Source organism: Jaculus jaculus, chromosome 3 (genome assembly GCF_020740685.1).
Source record: "Jaculus jaculus isolate mJacJac1 chromosome 3, mJacJac1.mat.Y.cur, whole genome shotgun sequence".
NCBI lineage: Eukaryota > Metazoa > Chordata > Mammalia > Rodentia > Dipodidae > Jaculus > Jaculus jaculus.
Genome location: NC_059104.1, coordinates 73,879,462 through 73,903,819, shown reverse-complemented (window position 1 = coordinate 73,903,819; position 24,358 = coordinate 73,879,462). Strand labels below are relative to the sequence as shown.

At 37.0% G+C, this 24,358-nt stretch overlaps 1 pseudogene; it reads right to left on the bottom strand.

Moving 5' to 3' along the window:
- Window positions 1–16,257: 16,257 nt before the first annotated feature.
- On the bottom strand, window positions 16,258–17,209 carry LOC123459432 (annotated as a pseudogene).
- Between the last annotated feature and the right edge of the window lie 7,149 nt (window positions 17,210–24,358).

The following is a 24,358-nucleotide window of genomic DNA, read 5'->3' as shown; positions in this document are numbered from 1 at the left end:
TCTCTACCATCCCCATCTGCTTAGGCAAGTGGTTCATTCCATTCTTTTATGAGCTTCTACAAGAAAGTGACTTCTATTTTTCTCTAAGGTTGGTATAAAGAAATGTAGAGAAATATAACATTTTGCTTTCTTTATACCACATCATAGGACTGGAGCTTCCTGTGGGCAGAAGGAAAGCCACATGAGAGAATCATTACTAAATTGTAAGTTTATGAAAAATTAAGAACCATTTCAAACTCATTGGTTTCCAAGGTATTTATTTGCATGGTGTTTGAAAACAGAAGGGTGATGAAAAATGATTTTTAGGGCAGTGACACAATTCTATATAACACTGGAATACTGCATACCTACGTATTTATTGAAACCTACCCAATTATACAAACTGAAGATTGATTCCTAATGCATGGTATGGACTTAGTGAAAAATTCTGTGTTTGTTTTTACTTCTCAGTACATCAAATATAATATCTTGGTTCATGACTGTAATAAATACATTGACTATGTGCAAAGTGCTAAGAAAAGGAAAATATGAGTTGTAAAATATGAGCATATGGAGAAATCTTACTATATGCTACTTTTTCTGTAAAAATAGTTAGCCTTGGAAAATAAGGCCTAATTTTTTAAGGAAATAACCTAAAATCAAGACATGCATTTGGAACAATTAAACTTGACAGACTATCCCATACCATACAGAATTATGCTTAAAATATCCAAAAATAGATGAACATCATGTTAAGGACTTATGATCCCAGCATTTGAGGGGAGCAAGAAGGATAATGTTGCCATTCCACTGCAAGCCTGTGCTGTATAATAAGTCCTTGTTTTAAAAGAAACACTAAAATGAATGATTTAATAAGTTAATAAATGAAGTACAAGAATGTAGGATACCTTAATTCATCATAATATCATTTTATTTTCAGGTTGTTTTCTTCTCCCTTTCAAAATATTCTCACCAGGGTGAAAAATGGCTTAGCAGTTAAGGAGCTTGCCTGAAAAACCTAGGGAACCATGTTTGACTCTCTAGGTCCCATGTATGCCACATGCACAAGGTGACACAAGTGTGCAAGTTCACACATGTGCACAAGGTGGTGCACTCATCTGGAGTTCAATTGCAGTGGGTAGAGACCCTGGTGTGCCAATTCTCTCCCTCTCTTTATCTCTGTCTCATAAAAAAATTACAAAAAAATTTAACAGCAAAAGAATGGTTAACAATGCTTGTACACTTTGTACAGTTTCCAGCTCATCATAGAGCACTTGGAGAACTAGTTTCAATCAAGAGCAAAATGAGTAGAAGTTGAGTTGAGCAAATGTTAGTAATTATGTGTTATGGGTAAAGCTTTAATCCTACAACACTGCAGCAAACTGTTTTGTATGAATTTATGATGCTACATGCAGGTTGTTGAACAATGCTCATGCTCCAAAATTTTTTTTTCTCATAAGAAGTTAGCTACTACAATGTACAGACCAAATAGCACACACAGATATCATATATAGCAAATATATCCCAAGCCCTTGAGTTCATTGATGAACTGATGAGGGCTCATTACAATCTCAGAAGGACTTTTAAAAACTTTTCAGTTTCCAGTTATAGTGAATATGAGAAAATAGCTTTTCCAGGCTTAAATGAAAGAACAAATTCTCAATGGATTTTATTATTTATCTAGATTGCTAAAAGATGGATATAAATTATCAGTGAACTCTAAGACTGAACTAATATTTACATATTTGTGGATAGTTCAAGTACTGTAATTGATTTTTTATATTGGAAGTCATATACAACATATAATACCAAAAGAAAACAAAAATAATTTGTATGCATATGAAGTATATTATACTTATTGTCAAATTAATGAAAATAAAATAACAATAATTAACCAAAAAAATGGAATTGATATCAGGTTCACCAAGAATGCAGCTCTCTTGCTCATTTTCCCAATTCCTCTGTGGCTTCAGCTGGGACCAGGCTTAAGTGTGATGGGTCATTTATCTCCTCAGGTCCCTGAAAAAAAGAAACAGATTTTCAAACAGAGAGTGAAGTCAACACAGGTTAAGTGGAATAATCATTGCAAAAATGCTGCTTTCTTGGTGGACCTGATATCAGCACAAGGGTGAAGGAGATAGACACTATGAACACTCAACACTTGCCAAACCAGAAATCCTAAGAGCCCATCACAGAAGTAGACTTCAAATGCACTCAACATAGCTCACTGAATTTTATGGAAGAGAGGGTGGAAATATTGTTAGAGCCACAAGGTGGGATATAATGCACAGAGACATTGCCTCTCTCCCATAACTGACTACTGTCCCCACATTGTACGACCTACAATCCCCATGGGGATGACCTGCATTCCCCCAACAAGGAGGGCCCCTTTGGAAAAGGGGCAGGGATGAGGGAAAGGATAGAACCAACCTGTATTGTTTACATAGTAAGTATGTCCATAATTAATAAAAATAAATTTAAAAGATGGAGTTAGGGCTGGAGAGGAGGCTTAGTGGTTGGTAATTATAGTTATCTTTACAAATGCTAATATTATTTTGATATTGTACTTTTAAACTGACATGTTGTAATGGGACATGTTATATAGAACAGTCTAGCTTTGCAGTACACACATATATAATGATGAACACTTAAAAATTCTTGTAGCTGTTTTGAAATACTAATTTAATTGTTGTCACATGTATACTTACTACTGTGCTATGGAATATAAGAAATTATTTCTTCTAAATGTGCCCAGATAATTCTACCCATCCACTTTTCACCCCTTTTTCTTCCACTTTCTGTCCATATTCTTTTCTCATATTCTATATTTAAATACTTCATATTTCTTTTACTGTTTTATTTTCTACTTGTATTAAGTCACTCTGGACTTGTTAAAATAATGAAAACATTCAGGATTTTGTTTTTCTGCCTGTCATATTTCATTTATATGCAGTTATTTTTCTAGGGAAAAGTGAAGTAGCATGTATTCACTCCAATCATGGAATGATTTGCTAGCTCAGAGAAGAAAATCTATTCCAACTTGGTGGATGAGTTTATTGGGATTACTTTGTGAACTAGGGCTTCTAGCATAAAGATGTGTACTGACAAAAAAATTCAAAACACGAATTAGTTTTTATCACCTATCTACACATTTCCATTTGTAATTTCAAGTGAGGAATTTATGGCAGTCTGCTTGGAAAATGTTGATAATGCATTGTCATTGACCTAGGTGATTTTTGTGTCATTCTTGATTTCACTGATGTGACTGAAATGAAAGGGTGCTTGAAGCTCAGTAGTGTTGGGCCTTGAAAGGCCCGAGTATGAGGCATAGTGGAACTTCCTGAGCCTAGCTAAAGTTTGGCAATTTGCCTCTGGCCAGCTATGACTCAGCAAGATGCCTAATGGCTTCTGGATTGCTACTTCTGCATAGGAGTTGGAATTCCCACGTGTGCACCTTGAACCAATCATTTCAAAAGTTGCGGTATACTATTGGCCCTTACCTCTCCCCCATCCTAGAATCCCCACCCTCGTTCTCAATGCTATATAGGCAACCACTTGTAACAATAAAGTGATTTCCTGTTTCGACAAGATTCCCGACTCAGTGTGGTTTTTCTCCACACTGAGGGTGAGTAGGAGAGGTGCTGAGCCATCGACACTCATCTTCCTCCTCAGCCTCTTGGGAGGAACCAGCAGGCCTGGTCCTTCCTCAGCACTACCTTCCAGGGGAGCCCGGCATCTGGTGCCTAATGTGGGGCTACAGGAACCCAGCAGACTAGTGCCCCATGAGAGGCATTTGTTGAGGAGGTCAATTGGTGTGCGGGTGAGTGTACCCTCAAAAGTTATGAAGCAGTCTTCATATTTAATGTGCTAAACTGCTTCTATAACAACATCTCTTTGTTCTCTTTCTCTTTTCTTTCACTTTCAGTTTGCCAGCGAGCTGCATCTGTGGCTTTTGTATTTCTAAACAGGTCATATGTCCCTAGTGGACACACTGTGTACCTTTTGACCTTTAGGCTTGTGCTTCTCTCTCTCTCTGCTTGGGCCTGTGAAGGCAGGCCAGCTTCTTCTGCCATTTATGGAACTTCCCCTAGATCTGTAGGCTTCAATAAATATCCCTTCTTCCATAACTGTGCTTGGTCTGGAAGTTCATCTCAGTGAACCTGAAGCTGTCTGATACAGAACTTGGTACCAAGGAGTGGACTGAGATAAACCTGACCATGTGGATGTTGATCTTTTGGAACCTTTGTTTTGGAGAAATGGGCATGGACTTGGTGCTTGCAACTGAAGGTGTCTTTTGGAGTGGTAAGCCAAATTCTATGGACTATTCTGATGAGAGTCTGAGAATGCTAAATACAGATAACATTAAACTTCGAGGCCTGGCTTATGAGCTTTCTAAGGGGAAGGAAAGACTACAGAGGACTTTGTTGGAACTGGGCTACTGGCATAAGGGCTGGCTGCATCCTTCTGACCAGGCCCAGAGAGTTTGATCAAGGTTAAATTTTAATGAACTGATGTGCTTGGCTAGAGGTATTGGACTGAGAGATTTAAGATTTTAAGCTGGAAAACTTTAAACAAATTAAACTTACTGGCACAGAGACTGGCTTTAGATTACTAAAGCTGATATTGTCAACACATTAGCAATCTTAAGGAGGATGCCTGAGGGAAGACTATCATAGAAATACAAACACTTTTGGATGGTGGTTGAGTTTGCATTGTTTTAGTCTCTCCTTGCTATGTCTTATACCAGTTAAAAATGTTTACACTGTGCCTTTATATGTTAGAAGTGCTTAACTTGTTTGATTTTACAGGTCTTAATATCTTAAATTGGTCAAGACTGTGGGGATTCAGTTGTTTATTTCCTTATAGTTTACATTCTGCAGCCACATGGTTGGAAGCAATGTCATTGGGTGGATCTTAATGTGTGGTGGTGGGTTTCATATTTCAATCTAAAGATATACAAAGTGTGCCTAGCAGGAGTTCCTGAAGTGTGCTGTGGCTTTTGGCTTTATCTTTTTATCAGTTGATACTTTCTCCCATGCCTGTTGGGTATCTGCACATGCTGGGGAGAAATCTAAACATGGCATTAGTCATATGCTTCAATGTTTTGCCACTCTTTGGGCTGCCTGATCAACTATAAACAGATAATGGCCCCTGCTTTGTAAGTCAAAACTTTACAAGTTTCCTCCAGACATGGAAAATTACACATTCCACAGGCATTCCATATAACCCTCGAGGCCAAGCTGTTGTTGAAAGATATAACCAAACACTTAAATCACAATTACAAAAACAAAAGAGGGAATCACTACCCCCCATGATCAACTAAAGAAAGCATTATTCACCTTAACTATTTTAAATGTGTCTAGAAATGAAAAAAAATGTCTCCATTCCAAAAACATTGGTCATCCTCTGTCACATACAGCTTGATTAAGGTCAGATGGAGAGACCCATTGACTGGAGCCTGGAGAGGACCAGACCCACTCCTCACAGCAGGGAGAGGGTTTGGATGTGTCTTCCCTCAATATGAAAAAAGACCCATTTGGATACCAGTGAGGGACCTAACATACTTACCCCAACAAGGAGACACTGATAATCACCCCTCCAGAGAGTGTCCAACCTCTGGGGACTGTTCCTAAAATGGTCTTCACCCTGCTAAACCAAACAATTCCCTCCCTTGTGGAGGATTGCTGGCTTTGCCTCTAATCTGGGCCTCCCTGGCTGATTTCAGTAATCACCAATAATACAACTACAGTTGCCAATACGACCCTACTTGTTGGGTTGGGAATAGCTGCAGGCATGGCCACCAGGACAGTCAGGATGGGTATGGCAGTCCATCTCCATAGAAAGCTCTCTCTCCAGTTGATTAGTGAGATAAAAGCTGTGTCCTACACTATTCTTGATCTCCAACAACAGCTAGATTCCCTGGCTGAGGTAGTCCTACAAAACAGGAGGGGACTAGACCTATTAATGGCCAAAAAGGGAGGCATATGATTGTTTTTACAGGAAAAATACTGTTTCTATGCCAATAGATTGGGAATCATTCAGGACAAGATTAAAATACTTCATGAGGACCTGGAGAAGAGGCGGTGGGACCTCCAGGACAACCCACTGTGGATGGGCCTACATGATTTCTTACCCTACCTTGTCCCTCTTCTTGGGCCCCTCCTTCTCCTCCTCCTTATCCTCATTGTTGGGCCTTGTGTAATTAACAAAATTACACAATTCATTCACCAGTGGCTACAGGCAATAAAAATCCATCAGGTTGAGGTACATTATCACAGGCTGGCAACTCAGGAATTATGTTCCACCTCCTCTGCCCTCCCTGTGACCAATGACAGATAAGATCTCAGACTGACTATGACAACCTAAGACAGGCCATGGAGTGGGTTCTCAGCGAGCTAAACACCTGGTACCCAGTGACGGGTAACATCCCCAGAGGGGGACAACCTAAGACAGGGGCCATGGTGACTAATGCTCTTACAAAAACAAAAGGGGGAGATGTTGGGCCTTGAAAGGCCCAGGCATGAGGCCTAGTGGAACTTCCTAAGCCTAGCTAAAGTTTGGCAATTTGCCTCAGGCCATTTATGACTCAGCAAGCATAATGGCTTCTGGCCTGCTACTTCCATGTAGGAGTTGGAATTCCTGCACATGCCTGCTTAGAACCAATCATTTCAAAAGTTTCAGTATACTATTGGCCCTTACCCCTCCCCACATCCTGGAATCCCCACCCTCATTCTCAATACTATATAGGCAACCACCTGTAACAATAAAGTGAGTTCCTGCTTTGACAAGACTCCTGACTCAGTGTGGTTTTTCTCCAGTGACTAGGAGAGGTCCTGAGCTGTCGACACTCATCCTCCTCCTCAACCCCTCGGGAGGAAACAGTGGGCCTGGTCCTTCCTCAGCACTACCTGCCAGGGGAGCCCAACAAGTAGAGATGCTTTGGGTTAAAATGGTGGCATTCATTTCAAAACGAGAGTAAATAAATAGACTGCTTCAAATAATGCCCTCCTGTTCTGTTCATATCACACTTTAAACCTTTTTTTTTTTGAGACAGGGTCTCACTATAACTCAGATTATCCTGTAATTCACTTTATAGCCCCCCCCACACACACATATATAGTCATTTGGCCTACAAGCAAGGATACTTTTCTAGCTCCCCCATTATGATTTGTATTTTATATTATCCTTATCTTATATTTTATAATAAGGCTTTATCTTTTTGTATTTTCTTAATGTTTTGAATTGAACCTAGAGCTTCATGCATACTGGAAAAGTGTTTTGCCACTAAGTTATTTTTCAATTGCTCTGATTTTAATAGTGCATTGCAGAAGACTACTGAAAGAGCACATGCTTGTCTTGATTCAGACCTTTGAAGAAATAATTTCAGTATTTACCATTCATTAATCTGGAGGTCCTCTGTTATATATAACATTTTATGTGTCAATATGGTCCTGTGTGGACTTTTGATTTTTTTCTTTGAATTAATTAGTTTGTATTTGTGCATTACTCTCTGTCTCTCTCTCTCAGTCTGTGTGTGTGTGAGTATGTGCATGAGTGTGCGTATGTAAAAGTATGATGTGTTAGATATTTTATCCAAATTCTCAACTGTTCATATTTTGTATTTTAATATGATAATGCTATTAGTTAATTTCACATTAATGTTGTAAAATCCTCACAAGAAACACTTTAAAGAAGGTTTATTTGTTTGTACAATTAATTTGATAGTGGTGGTTGTCCTTAAAGCTAAAATAAGGTGGAAAGTCAGTTACAAAACACAGCATTTAACATAGCTACAGTTGGTTGCAGTCACCAATAGAATTCACAGAAAAATGAGAAAAGATAACATCTGAGATTCCAAGATAAGATAAGGGGTTAGATGTTTTTCCCACAATGTCCATGTGAATAATTTAGGTGACAAAGCATATTAAACATATGAAAGTGAAAAATACTGCTGGCAGTTGTAAAGTAGGATTTGGGGTATCTGAAGAGAAGAAAAACTGAATGACAGTGCACGGAAAAGTAGGAAATATTCCATTCTTATCTCCTAGATGAAAATACAATGGAAAGCTACAAGTAACACTGTACCATACAGACAGCTCGTTTTCCAACATAGTTATATCTCTGGTACTAGTAGAAATATGTCTCTAGCAAGTGTGAAATCTTGAGGTTTATTTGACTATGGCTTAAGTTGTAACAGTACGCTTTATTAGAGAAGTCAATTCCATTTATCAAAATATCTTGGAATGGTAGAAGTAGACACTATCTAATTTTTAAACCTGAAAACAAAGAACAACCACAATCCAGGAATTATGTGGACTTATTTAATATTTCTGTTTGGCAGATAGATACAAGAATAACTAGTAGAATCTGACAGGGCCAAATTGAGAATCACTGACCAAGTTTAGCATTAGGGAGCACCATATGTAGAGGGTTTGTCAGTGTCACCCTTCACAGTAAAGTATCAACCACATTGCTTGTTGATGATCACAAAGAAAGGAAATATTAAGCCTATACTAATAAGATTGCTTGGCCTGTGGACACCCATTAAAGCTTCTCATGTTTAGCTATAATGTGGATCTGAAAAATATGAACCCAGGTCAATTGTATGTGTAACTCCTTCCTCTTAACACTTGTGGTTGATTCTTTATTGAGTACTTAATACCCTGTTTTCTTTTGGTTTTTCACTGTCTGACCTTTGCTTGTATATATAAGAAATGAGAGGGATCTTATTTATTTATTTGGATTTTTTGATGTAGGGTCTCACTCTAACCCAGGCTGACCTGGAACTCACTATGTAGTTCCAGGATGGCCTTGAACTCACAGTGATCCTCATACTTCTGCCCCATGAGTGCTTAGATTAAAGGTAAGTACTACCATGCCCAACAAATATGGAGGTTTTGTAGTAAGAGTTTATAAACTTCAAAGGTTATTGAGATTACCCACAGCATTTTGTATGCAAATACATTTCTTATTTAATTGGATCCTTTTCATTGACATTGTTTATATGCACATCATCAGACAACATGTACCACCAACTGTAACAATGAGAACAGGTTAAATATAATGAGCTAAAACAACTTAATTTCTGTCACCCCTGGGGGACTTTAATGATACTCAGCAAGGATGTACGGGTTCTCAATTTATTTTAAATATTTGTCTCTATTTGCAAGCAGAGAAAGATAGAGAATAGACATATCAGATCATTGTGAATGATCTCCAGACACATGCACCACTTTGTGCATCTGGTTTCACATGGGAATTGGGGGATAGAACCTGGGCTTTCAGGCTTTGCATCAAGAATCTTTAACCACTTAGCTATCTCAGCCCCTAAACTTATTTTCTGCATTTATTTTAATTACTACTTTTCTTATTTTCCTTTCAAAATCTAGTGTGGTTTGTTTTTATTCTCTCAAATTCATGCACTCTTTTCTGTTTGCTTTGTCCTCCTCTTCTGTTCTCCTTCACCCAGAATAACATTGATTGAAGACAAGATTGAACAACTATTATCAGTAGGTACCAATAATGGAAAAAATATAGGATACTCATGTCCTCAACTATTAGGAAACTCAAGGTTAACTTGGGAAATCACTCTCTGGGAAAATGTACTTGTTTCATAAGCATGGTAACTTGAGTTAAGATCACCAGAATCTACTAGAAACTGGAGTATTCCCTGAATCTCACAGACACTGTAAGTAAGGTGAAAGGTACCTTAGCCTGTATACTTAACACCCAAACTTGTACTCTTAGTTCCACATGTATATTTCATAATACACATTTCCAAATTTATGCACATACACATGCAAGTAGTAATAGTGGAGAGACTAGAAACATATTCTGTTTCATGGTAGTAAAATAGTGCAATTTTTAAATTAAAATTAAATTGAAATAGGCAAATAAGCCAAACAACAGTATAATGAAGGATCTAATTACTACATGAAGAATTGAAGTGTAATCACTTAAGAAATGGAAATGGCAAAAAATGATAATTTTTTTCATACATACTAGGTATTACACTGAAAATTAAATTTTGATTAGAATAAGCCTCATACAACTTAGAATGTTGTCTTTCAAATAATCAGACATAAATTATTTATGATACAGGAAAAACAACCAAAAGTATGTTAATATTATTCTCACATACAGACCTTTCATAATTTAGTTACCTCCACTCAATTGTGCGAATGTAGGAAAATGTTTGCATAGTTTGTACTTGAATTTGTAATACAGTGCTCACGTCAAGAAGCACTGAGTGCAATATCTTCAGGGTATTGATTTACCATAAGACAAAATCAATGGAGTGAAAAATAGTCATGAGACAAAAACAACATTAATATAATTATTGTGTGGTACATTTTGTTAAAGTAATATATTATTATACTAATACATACCCAAATATGTGGAAGCCCTTGCTTAACATATGAAATAAAATAAACTTTTTTTTTTACAGCAAAATTAAAAGGTCAACTGAAATTCTACTGAGCAAAGCCTTATGATTTTAAACAATGTCAGAATGCCATCTACCATAAATTTTAGCTCACATTAGAAACTCATATTAGTGAGAAGCCATATGAATGGAACACATATGAGAATGCTTTCTTTCAAAATTCAGAACTCATTGTGTATCAGTGAGCTCATACAGGCAAAAAGCCAAATGAATGTGAGAATGTATTCTGCAAGAAGTCACAACTCATTCTGCATCAGAGAACTCATACAGTAGATAAGACTTAAATGTACTGAATGTGGGGAAGCATTCCTTGCCTAATCAGATGGTGATAAGCACCAGAGAATTTGTACACATGAGAAGCAATATGAATATAATGACTGTGGTAAAGTTTTCTCCCAGAAGCCAAACTTTACAATGCATCAGAATATACATACAGGTGAGAAGCGGTATGATTGAAATTAATGTGGGAAAGCTTTCATCTTCATGTCACATCTGCCTTGGCATTGGAGAACTGATCCAGGTAGTAAGCCACATGAATGTAAGGAATGGGGAAGAACTTTCCTTTTCATTCAGATGTTAATAAACATCAGAGAAATCATACAGAAGCAACACAATATGCATGTAATGATTGTGGTAAGGCTTTTCTTGCCAAGTTACATTTTTTCCTCAATTTTTATTAACATTTTCCATGATTATAAAAAATATCCCATGGGGATACCCTCCCCCCACCACTTTCCCCTTTGAAATTCCATTCCCCATTATATTTCCTCCCCATCTCAATCATTGTACTTACATATATACAATACAAACCAATTAAATACCCTCCTCCCTTCCTTTCTCTTCCCTTTTGGACTTACTGGCCTCTGCTACTAAGTATTTTCATTCTCACGCAGAAGCCCAATCTTCTGTAGCTAGGATCCACATATGAGGGAGAACATGTGGTGCTTGGCTTTCTGGGCCTGGGTTACCTCACTTAGTATAATCCTTTCCAGATCCACCCATTTCTCTGAAATTTCATAACTTCATTTTTCTTTACTGCTGAGTAGAACTCAGGGATTGCCTTAAATGGGTAGATTGCTTTTGGTAAGATTGTCATTTTCACAAAATTTATTCTTCCAATCCAGGAACAAGAGATATTTTTCCACTTCCTAGTGTCTTCTGCAATTTCTCGCTTGATTATTTTAAAGTTCTCATTGTAGAGATTCTTTATTTCCTTGGTTAGGATTATTCCAAGGTACTTTATTGATTGATTGATTGATTGACTGATTGATGCAATTGTGAATGGGAGTGATTCTCTGATTTCATCTTCTGTGTGTTTGTTGTTAGCATATATGAAGGCTACTGATTTTTGTGTATTTATTTTGTATCCTGCTACATGGCTGTAGGTTTTTATTAGCTCTAACAGTTTGCTAGTAGTGTCTTTAGGGTCCTTTATATATAAAATCATGTCATCTGCAAATAATGATAACTTGATCTCTTGCTTTACAATTTGTATCCCTTTTATGTGTGTCTCTTGCTTTAATGTTATGGCTAAGACTTCCAAAACTATATTAAATATAAGTGGGGACACTGGACACCCTTGTCTTGTTCCTGATTTTAGTGGAAAAGCTTCCAGTTTTTCCCCATTTAGTAATATGTTGGCTAACGGCTTGTCATAAATACCTTTCATTATATTGAGAAATGTTCCTTCTATTCCCAGTCTCTGTAGGACTTTTATCATGAAGGGATGTTGGATTTTGTCAAATGCTTTCTCTGCATCTAATGAGATGATCATGTGATTTTTGTCCTTCAATCCATTTATATAATGTATTACATTTATAGATTTGCATATATTGAACCATCCCTGCATCTCTGGGATAAAGCCCAGTTAGTCAGGGTGAATGATCTTTCTGGTATATTCTTGGATTCTTTTTGCCAATATTTTGTTGAGAATTTTTGCATCTATGGTAATGAGGGAGATTGGCATCTAATTTTCTTTTTTCTTTTTGTTTTGTCCTGTCTTTGCCTGGTTTTGGTAACAGGGTGATGCTGGCTTCAAGAAGGAGTTCAGTAGGATTCTTTTTTTTTTTTTTTTCATTTTATGGAAAAGCTTAAGAAACTATGGCATTAGTTAATCCCTGAAGGTCTGGTAAAATTCAGCAGTGTATCCATTTGGGCTTGGGATTTTTTTAGTTGGGAGATTTTTGATAAGTGTTTGGATCTCCATGCTTGTTATAGTTTTATGTAAATGATTAATCTCATTTGATTTAATTTAGGTAGGGCATATAAATCAAGGAAACCATTTCTTTCAGATTTTCATACTTGTGGAGTATATGCTGTTATAGTATGTCCCTCTAATTTTTTGAATTTCTCTGGCATCTCTTGTGATGTTACCTTTTTCATCTCTAATTTTATTAATTTGTGTTTCTTTTCTCTTTCTTTTGGTCAGGTTTGCTAAGGGTTTATCAATCTTCTTTATCCTTTCCAAGAACCAAGGCTTTGTTTCATTGATTCTTTGGATTGCTTATGTTTTTGTTGTTGTTTCTATTTCATTAATTTCTGCCCTAATCTTTATTATTTCTTCCTGTCTACTGATTTTTGGTTTGCCTTGTTCTTCTTTCTCCAAGGCTTTAAGGTGAAGCATTAGGTCGTTTACTTGCTATCTTCCTAATTTCCTAATATAGGCACTTAAAGCTATAAATTTACCTCTTAGGACTGCCTCCATTGTGTCCCAAAGATTTTGGTATGTTGTGTTCTCATTATCATTTTACTCTACAAATTTTTTGATTTCCTTTTTGATTTCTTCATTGACTCATTCATCAGTTAGTAGTGTATTGTTTAGTTTTCATGATTTTGTGTAATGCTCTATAGCCTTTCTTGCTATTGATTTGTAGTTTGATTCCATTGTGGTCAGATATAATGCAAGGAATTATTTCAATTTTCCTGTATTTGTTAAGATTTGCTTTGTGTCCTAATATATGGTCTATTTTAGAGAATGTTCCATGTGCTGCTGAAAAGAATGTATAATCTGTAGCATTTGGATGAAATGTCCGGTATATTTCTGTTAGGTCCATTCCTTCTATGACCTCATTTAGTCCAGATGCCTCTCTGTTTATTTTTTCCCAGGATGACCTGTCAATTGATGAGAGTGGGGTGTTGAAATCACCCACTACCACTGTGTTTGGTGTTATCTGTGACCTTAGTTCTAATAGTGTTTGTTTGATGAATTTGGAAGCCCCCATGTTAGGTGCATATATGTTTAGGATTGTAATGTCCTCCTGTTGGAGTATGCCCTTAATCAATATAAAGTGACCTTCCTTATCTTTCTTGACTAATGTTGGACTGAAATCTACCTTGTCAGATATTAGGATAGCCACCCCTGCTTGTTTTCTAGGTCCCTGTACTTAAAACTCCGTTTTCCAACCTTTCTCCCTCATATAATGTCCATCCTTTGTAGAAAGGTGAGTTTGTTGGAGACAACAAATTGTAGGATCTTGCTTTTAACCCAGTCTGCAAACATATGCCTTTTCATTAGGGCATTGATGCCATTGATATTAAGAGATGTTATTGAAAGGTATGTATTTATGTTTGCCATTTTATTTTTGTAGTTCCAGTTCTACCTTTGCTCTCTTATGGTAACTAGTATTTGAGGAATGTTTGTTTTTTTCTGGGTTACTTATATGTTTGCTTTTCCTTCTCCTTAACATGGAGGATTCTTTCATGCATTTTCTGTAGAGCTGGTTTTGTCTTCAAATACTCCCTTTGCCTGCTTTTTTCATTGAATGTTGTTATTTCTCCATCTATTTGAATGGATAGCTTTGCAGGTTAAAGTAACCTTGGTTGACAGTTGTTATCTTTCAGGACTTGGAATACATCACTTCAAGCACTTCTGGCTTTTAAAGTTTGTGTTGAGTAATCTGCTGTAATCCTGATGGGCTTGCGTTTGTAGGTAATTTGATTTTTCTCTCTAACTGCTTTCAATATTTGATTGTGTGTTTGGTAGTTTGAGTATAATATGGCGAGGAGAGTTCTTTCCAGGTTTTGTCTGTCTGTTGTTTTAAAGGCTTCCTGTATCTGCATTGGCACCTCTTTCCCAAATTGGGGAATCTTTTCTTTTATGATTTTGTTGAGGATGCCTACTATGCCTTTGGAGTGGAATTCTTCTCCTTCTACTGTGCCCTGAATTCTTATATTGGATCTTTTCATAGTGTCATGAATATCTTGAAATTCCCACTCATACTTTTCTATAAGTTTGTCTTTCTCTTTGTTGGACTGTATTAGATCTGCCACCTGGTCTTCTTGCTTATATATTCTGTCCTCCCCTTCATCCATTCTACTGGTGAGATTTTCTACAGAGATTTTTATTTCATTAACTATGTTCTTCATTGCTAGTAATTCTAACTGGTTTTTCTTTATAATTTCTATTTCCTTATTTATGTCTTGTATTGACTTCTTTATTTCATTAAATTGGTGTCCTGTGTCTTCTTTGATTCCTTTGATTTCCTCTTTGATTCCTTTGATTTCTTCTTTGAGTTCTTTGAACATATTTACAATCATTCTTTTGAAATCTTTCTCAGGCATTTCTTCTAAGTTGTTCTCACTTGAGGTCTTTTCTGGTATATTAATACTTTTTGGTGGATAATTTGATCTCTTCCTTTCCAATTTGTATCCCTTTTATGAGTGTCTCTTGACTTACTGCTATACTTAAGACTTCAAGTACTATATTAAATAAAAGTGGGAACAGTGAACACCCTTGTTTTGTTCCTGAATTTAGTGGAAGGGCTTTAGGTTTTTCTCCATTTAGTATTATGTTGTATGTAGGTTTTTCATAAATAGCTTCTATTATGTTGATATATGTTCCTTGTATTCCAAGTTTCTGTAATACTTTTACCATGAAAGGATGTTGAATTTTGTTGAATGCCTTTTCTGCATTTATTGAAATGACCATGTGATTTTTGTCCTCCAGACCATTTATATGATATATTATGTTTATTGATTGGTGAATATTGAGCCATTCCTGCATCCTTGGGATAAAACCAACTTGGTCAGTGTGAGTAAACTTTTTGATATATTCTGGTGTTTTGTTTGCCAATATTGTTTTCAGGATTTTTGCATCTATGTTCATGAGGGATATTGATCTGTAATTTTATTTTATTTTTTGTCCTGTTTTGTCTGGTTTTGGTTTGAGGGTGATACTAGCTTCATAGAAGGAGTTAGGTAGAATTCCCTCCTTTTCTTTTTTTTTAAATTTTAATTTTTACCTTTTATCATTTTACAATATATTTCAAAAAAATGCCACTATAGTTGCCTTGACTGCTTTACAAGACCAGGAATAAAAGAACACTTAGAACACACAAACATCATGCTGAAACACATACGTGTGCTGAACCATAATACCAAAGGGTTAGTTTTTTCCATAAGCAATGTGTGATAATGCAAAGTAGAACTAAAGTTTGATAAAACACAAAGTAAACATAGCTATAATGGCTATAAAAAATAGGTGGTTTTGTTTTTTATTTTCCAACACATCTGGTTCTGGAAGCAAGTAGTAGTATGCATTTAAAGCAGTATGTGCCCTGAAAACTTGTTATCATTTGAACCAGAGACCAGACACATGAAAAACTAATTGTTCTCAATATCTTCAGTACTTTTCCCTCCACAAAGTCAGAATATTAATGAACAGAGGTCAAAATTGTTATTCTTGATGGTATTTTACAATTATTTTTCTCCAGTAACACTGGATGCTTTAACAAACTCCACCTGTAGCCTCTGTTTACCACTCAATGAGATAAATGTCCAATAAAATGTAAAATGCAGCATATGCAATCGCATAATCTAATAACTTTCATGATAACTTATTGCAAATTACACTTGTTCACCACAATGGAAAACTGGCCCCTTGTTGGTTGACATAGTCCTTGAGCCCCAAACTGAAGTTGAAGCCACCAGTAAGATGATCTGGATAAAAAGTTGGCGGCTGTGCTCAGCCAGCTTGCTGCACCCTCTGGGTGTTAGCCAACACGGGACACTGCCTCATCCTATCTCTGTGAAGGACTCCCATCCTGGGGCAGGTAATGGGAAAGCCCTGTGTTCTCTTCTACTTCCACAGGAGTATCTTGGAATGAATGGGGCCAGCAGCTCTTCCCCACGTTCACTTTTCACCACTTGCTGAGCTTTCATAACCGTGGTTGATGCTATGGCTGATGCCAAAGCCTCTGCTTTCAAATCTGAGTGAATTCACACCACACATCTTTGAACAGCCATTTGAAAAGTAAAGGTAATAATACCTTTAATTTTGAACAAAGCCTTTTCACATAGATTTCTTTGAGATGTATCATCAAGACCATCTATGTACAAAACCACTGCTTTGTCATGCTTGTTTGTAGTTCCCAGAAAAAATAAAAATAAAAACTGAGCTTTCCTTCTATATGAATTCATTTCATTAAAACTATCACCATCTGCCATGTTGGAATATTGAAGAATATCATAGATTTCAGAGGCCAGAACTTTTGTTTCTCCTGGGGTTGTAGTCTTTTGTATAATGTTTTGCAAGCTTAGCATCATACCAAGTTTTCCTTTGATCTTGTCTCTGTTTGCATGACATTCTGCCAAGTATGGAAGAGCAAGCAAAGCTGAGTGCACAACAGGGGAGTTGGGATGGTCCATAAACAAAATCAAGCCAGGAAGACATCCCTGATCTTGGATGATGGCTCTTCTATTTAGTGGATCTGCCACTAAATCCCATAGCTGGTTAGCTACTGACAGAGTGTCAGGTTCTTCATTCATGGTGGAGGAGGAAGAATTCATCTTTTACCCCATGCACTTGAAATACACGTAAAATCTTCTTAAATTCCTCCAGAGTGTTAGGCATCCAGGGCCCACCACACCATCAGGACTACTACTACAGTTGAAGCATAGGTCCCTGGCAGTGCCAAGTGTCCCCCCATGCTTCAGCCATGGCCTCCCACAAGTATCAGCCAAACTCCAGGAGCCACAGAGCTTGGGTTGTGGCAGTGGAGGCACTCTGGGCTCTTCTTCCTTTTCTCTTTCATGGAAAAGTTTAAGAACCAGTGGTGTTTGTTCTTCCATGAAGGTCTGGTAACATTCACCAGAGTATCCATCTGGGCCTGGGCTTTTTTTTTTTTTTTTTTTTAACTTGGGAGACTTTTTATAACTGCTAGGATCTCTGTATTTGTTATAGGTCTATTTATATAGTTTATCTTATTAAGATTTAATTTTGGTAGGTCATATGGATCCAGAAAATTATTCATATCTTTCAGATTTTCAATCCTAGAGGCATATAAATTCTTAAAGTATGTCCTTATAATTGTCTGAATTTCTTTGGTATCTGTTGTAATGGTACCTTTTTCATCTCTAATTTTTCTAATTTTTGTCTCTTCTCTATTTCTTCTGGTAAAATTTGCTAAGGGTTTATAAATCTTGTTTTATCCTTTCAAAGAACCAACTCTTTGTTTTATTGATTCTTTGGATACTTTTTGTTTCTATTTCATTAATTTCTCCCCTAAACTTTATTATTTCTTCTTGCATACTGATTTTTGGTTTGCCTTGTTTTTCTTTTCCAAAGGTCTTAAGGTGAAGTATTAAATTGTTTATTTGTGAACTCTCTAATTTCTTAATATAGGTACTTAGAGCTATATAAATTTCCCTCTGTGACTGTCTTAATTGTTTCTCAAGGCTTTGGTATGTTGTATTGTCATCATCATTTGATTCTATGAGTTTATTGATTTCTTCAATGACCCATTGATCATTCTTCAATCATAAACTGTGCAGTCTCCATAAATACAGAAGTATGCTCTGTTTATTTGTGAACTCTATAATTTCTTAATATAGGTACTTAGAGCTATATAAATTTCCCTCTTGTGACTGTCTTAATTTTTTCTCAAGGCTTTGGTATGTTGTATTGTCATCATCATTTGATTCTATGAGTTTATTGATTTCTTCAATGACCCATTGATCATTCTTCAATCATAAACTGTGCAGTCTCCATAAATACAGAAGTATGCTCTGTAGCTTTTCTTTTTGCTGATTTGCACTTTAATCCCATTGTCTTCAGGTAGAGTACAAGGGATTATTTCAATTTTCCTGTATTTGTGGTGATTTGTCTTGTGTCTTAATATATGGTCTATTTTAGAGAATGTTCCATGTGCTGCTGAGAAAAATGTATATTCTGCAGCATATGGATGGAATGTTCTGTAGATATCTGTTAGGTCCATTTGTTACATGACATCATTTAATTGAGATGTGTGTCTCTTTATTTTTTGCCAGGATGACCTGTCATCTGATGACAGTGAAGTTTTGAAATCTCCCACTATAATTGTGTTTGATATTATCTGTGACCTTAAGTCTAATAGTGTTTGTTTGATCAAGCTGAGAGCCTCTGTGTTATGCGCATATATGTTTAGGATTGTAATGTCCTCCTGTTGGAGTGTTCCTTTAATCAGTATAAAATGACCTTCTTTATCTTTCCTCACTAATGTTGGTTTGAAGTCTATTCTGTCAGATATTAGGATAGCAACCCTTGCTTGTTTCCTAGGCCCATTTGCTTGACATACCATTTTCCATCCTTTCATCCTAAGGTACTGTCTATCTTTTATTATTTTATTGAGACATGAGTTTCCTGGAGGCAACAAATGGCAGGATCCTGCCTTTTAATTTAGTCTGCAAGTATGTGTCTTTTGGTTGGTACATTGAAGCTGTTGATATTAAGAGTTATTATTGAAAGGTATAGATTTATTCTTGCCATTCTTCTTTTGTAATGCTTCCTGTTTTCTCGTTACTGGTTTGTTTTAACTGTCATTTGAGTATGGTTTATTTTTTCCTGTTTCCTCCTGTGTTTGTTTTGGCTTCTCTTCAGCATAAAGAATTCCTTCACATATTTTATGTAAAGCTGGTTTAGTTGTCATAAATTCCTTTAGCCTGTTTTTCTTGTGGAATGTCCTTATTTCTCCATCAATTTAGATAGATAACTTTCCAAGATAAAATAATCTTGGTTGACAGTTGTTATCTTTCAGAACTCATCATTCCAAACCCTTTTGGCTTTTAAAGTTTGTGGGAGAAATCTGAAGTCATTCGGATGGGCTTGCCTTTGAAGGTCATTTGCTTTTTCTCTCTAACTGCTTTCAATATATTTTCTTTGGTTTGCATATTTTGTAGTTTAATTATAACATGGTGAGGAAAGGTTCTTTCCAGGTTTTGTTTGTTGGGTGTTCTAAAAGTTTCTTGCATCTGCATTGGCATCTCTTTCCCAATTTGGGGAAATTTTTCTTCTATGATTTTGTTGAAAACACCTACTACTAAACCTCTAGATTGAAATTCTTCTCTTTCTGTTATACCCTGAATTCTTATGTTTGGTCTTTTCATAATGTCCTGGATAGCTTGAAATTTGCCCTCATACCTTGCTATTAGCTTATCTTTCTCTTTGTTGGGCTGTATTAAGTTGACCACCAGGTCTTTTAGTTTAGATATTCTGTTGTCTCCTTAATTCATTCTACTAGTGAGACTTTCCACAGAGTTTTTATTTCACTGATTATATTCTGCAGAGCTAGGATTTCAGCTTGGTTTTTCTTAAGTATTTCTATTTCATTAGTCATGTCTTGTAATAACTTCTTTATTTCATTAAGGTGGTTTCCTGTGTTGTCTTTCAACAGTTTGCTTTTGCCTTTAATTTCTTCATTTTTTTCCTTTGATTCCCTTCATTTCTTCTCTGATTTCTTTGAGCATAGATATCATTTTCTTGAAATCTTTGTCAGGCATTTCATCTAAAACAGTCTCATTGGTGGTCATTTCTGATGGATTTATAGTTTTTGGTGGGACTGTATTGTCTTGATTCTTTGAGTTTATTGTAGTATATTGTAGCAATTTTGTATCCTGAATTGATTTGATTCTTGGGTTTTCTACTTATCTTCAGTGTTCTCAAATGTGGCAATCCATCTCTATATACCCTCAGTATATGAGTTCAAGATGCTAGGTGTATCTCTTGTCCCCCAATCAAGCCACAGAAGTAATCCTAGGTGTTGTGTTTGCTTGCTAAGCAAGTATTCTAGTAGACTGGGTAGAATAATTTACTGGAAAATTCTAAAGTTCAACTGAGTAACATAAATAATCAATAAAAACCAGCACAAAGTATGCAGTAGTGGGGATTAAAACAGATAGTCTTATGAAGCCAAAATACCTAAGGGTGTGTGTTGTTCTACACCCTTAATCCTGTCATATGGGAGGTAGAGATTTCTGTTCTGAATTGGGCTCCAGGTCAATGTGGTTCTCTACAGACCCTGTCCCCAATAATGACAGAAGCAAAAGACAATGCCCTACAACTATGAAAGCATCAAAGGCAACAATCTTCAATCCCTAAATATAGGTTATTTGGAAATGGTAAAGCCAACCAGGAGTATATAACCTACAACCTGCCCTGACAAGGGAAGAGAGATTAGCTCTTCCAGTACAGGCCTATGTACCTGTTTTTTTTTTGTTGTTGTTGTTTTTATTATTTATTTTTTTTTTCAGTTGGCCTAATTATTTTGGGGGGTGGCTTCCAATCCTCCCAATGCTGAGTGCCTACCTTGATCCCTCAGTGATGTTGTGCTGTGGATCTGGATTTCTGGTCAGCTGTGCTTGGTGCTTTGCCACTGGAGGCTGAATGGTGGAGGTTTGATGTTCTGATGGTGGGGGATGGAAAAGTTCAGACTTCTGGAGTTGCTCACACTTTCAGTAGCTCTTTAGTTGATCTCAGCTGTCTTTCCTTCAGATTTCTTAACTTTGCAAGAAGGCTGATGAATTTGAAAAATCTGTTGGTTGTTCTCTGCTGCTGCTGCTGCTGCCTGGTGTGCCTGGCAGGGGTGGGTGTCTGGAGCACAGATCATGGGCCAAGAGTGCCTCAGTGGAACTTTGGCCGTTTTCCTCCTTTCTGGTGCATCTTGATCTCTCTGGCTTCTCTGCTGTGCCTAAGAACAACCTATACTCCTTCACTTTTCAGAAGAAGAGTGTATTTTGTGTGGGTTTAACTTAAATCCCTCCCTAGGCTGGTTTGGCATGACTCCTATGTTGCCATCTTACCTGGAAGTCCCTTCAATATTTCTTATAAGTCACATTTAGTGATAATGTACTCCCACAGACTTTTTAATATACATTCATTAGAGAGAGAAGAGAGAGAATGGGTGTAACAGGGCCTCCAGCCACTACAAATGAATTATAGACACATGTGCTACTTTCTACATCTGACCTACATAGGTTATGGGGAATTGAACCTGGATCCTTAGGTTTTGCAGGTAAGTACGTTAACTGCTAAGCCATCTCTCCAGCCTACACAATCTTTCAAAAATACATTATTATTTATTTGCAAGGAGAGAGAGACAGAGGGAGGGAGAGAGAGAGAATGAATGGGCATGTCAGGGTTTCCTGCTACCACAAGCTGTAGATGAATGTGCTACTTTGTGCAACTGGCTTTACATACATATGGGGGAATCTAACTGGAGCCATTAAGCTTTGCAAGCAAGCACCTTTAAACACTAAACCATCTCCCCAGCCCTTCCACAGCTTTTCTTCATCATGAACTCATTCTTAATTTATAAAGGACAGTTTTGCCAGATATCATATTCTTGGTTGAAACCTGGATGTAGTGGCACACATCTTTAATCCCAGCCAGTTCTTGTGAGGCTGAGGTAGGAGGATCTATTTGAGTTGGAGGCCAGCCTGGACTACAGAGTGAGACCCTACCTCAAAAAACAAACACTTTAACCACTTGGGAACTTCCAGCTTTGGGTGTGTTTTTCCCTCAGTTGGACCTGGACCACAGCCCAGCCAAGTTGAGCTAAGGAGAAGGCCCCCTAGCCCTTATTCTCCACATGGCTTCTTTATACCCTCTAGCTCCCTGAACCTCCTTTTTCTTTTATTCATTCCATGCTTTTTTCAGGCCCTCCACGTGAGATCTCTAGCCATGTGGGTACCTTTCCTTGGCTCTGTACTTCCTTCAATAAATAATTTAGTAATTAAAAAAGGAAAACAGATAAAATGATCATATTCTTGGTTGGATATTTTCTTTCCAGAATTTTTTTAAACCAAAACAACTATTTTATTTTACAAATATAAAAAAGTAGAATCCAAAGATTTCAATTTTTTTAACATTTTTTTTATTTTTTATTTTTGTACTCAGTGAATACAGTCAAGTTGATACCATTGTTAGCCATCTCCCTATCCTCCCCACTCCCCCTGGCACATCCTAGAATTGTGTAGTCTCATAAGAGCACTCTTGTATGTGTGAAGTCACTTTTCTCTTGTTTGCAAAATTCTTTGTTTCTCACATATTTGATTATGCTGTCTTTCTGTGAGAATTTCTCCACACTTTATATTTAGGGTTCTTGGATCTTTTGTAGGTCTGAACATTAATTTCCTTCTCTGGACTTGGGAAGTTTTCTATCATTATTTAGCTAAATAAACTTTCTACTCTTTTCTATCTCTCTGTTCCTTTGGGACTCCAACAATGTGAATTTGGTTTATGTGGTTGATTTCCTATTAGTTCAGTAGGCTTTCTTCACTCTTTTTCATGTTTTTTTTTTTCTTTTTGTTCCTTTAGTAATTCTAAATGACCTGTCTTCAAAGTCTTCTACTTTACAGAGTATGCTTTGAAATTTATTTGTTAATGTCCAGGGTCTCTCACTACTGCAAGCAAATGCCATTCACCTTTCTGTGGGTATTGAACCCAGTCTGATAGGCTTTTCACGCAAGTACCTTTAGCTGCCAAGTCATCTCCTCAGCCCCTAGAGTATGTTTTTGAAGCTCTTTATGAATTTTTAAATTTTACTTACTTTATTTTTTAGTTCCATAACTTTAAATTTGGTTCATTTTAATGGTTTCTAGCCCTTTGCTGAATGTCTTTTGTGTGTGTGTTGTACCCATGACATTATTTAGTTGTCTGTGTGCTTTTTCTTTACCAAACATTTTGAAAACAAATTATTTTGTATTCTTTATATAAAGTTCAAAAATTTCCATCATGTTGGTGTTTTGTGTTTTATTTTGTCCATTGGATGGCGTGATGTTCCTTTAATTGTGTGTGTGTGTGTGTGTAATCTTTGTGACTTTGTTTTTCTATTTGCACATTTTTAGAAATATTATCCCTTTCTAGGTTTTACAGAATTGATATGATATATAAATATATATATTTTTTATTTGCAATCAGAGCAGAGAGAAAGAGAGAATGGACAAACCAGGGCCTTTTGCCACTGCATGCCAACTACAGATAAATGAACCACCACATTGTGCATCTGGCTTTACATGTGTACAGGGGAACTGAACCTAGGCCATTAGGCTTTGCTAGCAAGTGCCTTCAACCACTGAGCCATGTTTCCAGCCCCTTAAGTGGATATTTTAAGTATAGCCCTTCACCAGTATAACCATATGAAGATTTAGAGCTGGCCACCAACATAAGGTTCATGGTCAGGCTTGTGTCTGGACTCCTGGGATGCCTAGTACCAGAGTCAACAGGTGGTGAACCTGGTTTCTGAGTCCACAAGGGCTGACCTAGTATCTGGGTCCATAAAGGCCATCCTGGAGTTTATGCCTATGGGGTTTGGGCCTGGAGTCTAGGAATGTGAACATGGGTCTGCATCCTGTCTCTATGGGCATCAACTTCATGTCTGGGTCACTAGGGATTAACCTAACATGTGGGTGGACCTTGAGCTTGAGTCCACAGGGACAAGACTGGTATTGATGTCCAGGGGATCAGACTGATGATAGACTCTATTCTAGAGGGTTGGTCTGGATGCTGGGTCTCTGGGGTATGGTTTGGTACTGGAACAGGTCTGATGTTGGAATTGGTGGCCAAGTTCTCACTTGTTTCTCTTCTTACCATGTAGAGGGCATGCTGTCCTGCATTGGCACAGAGGGAGGCAGTGAGGGTAATATGAAGCTATCCTTCCCACCCTCTCCAGTGCATCTGTTCTT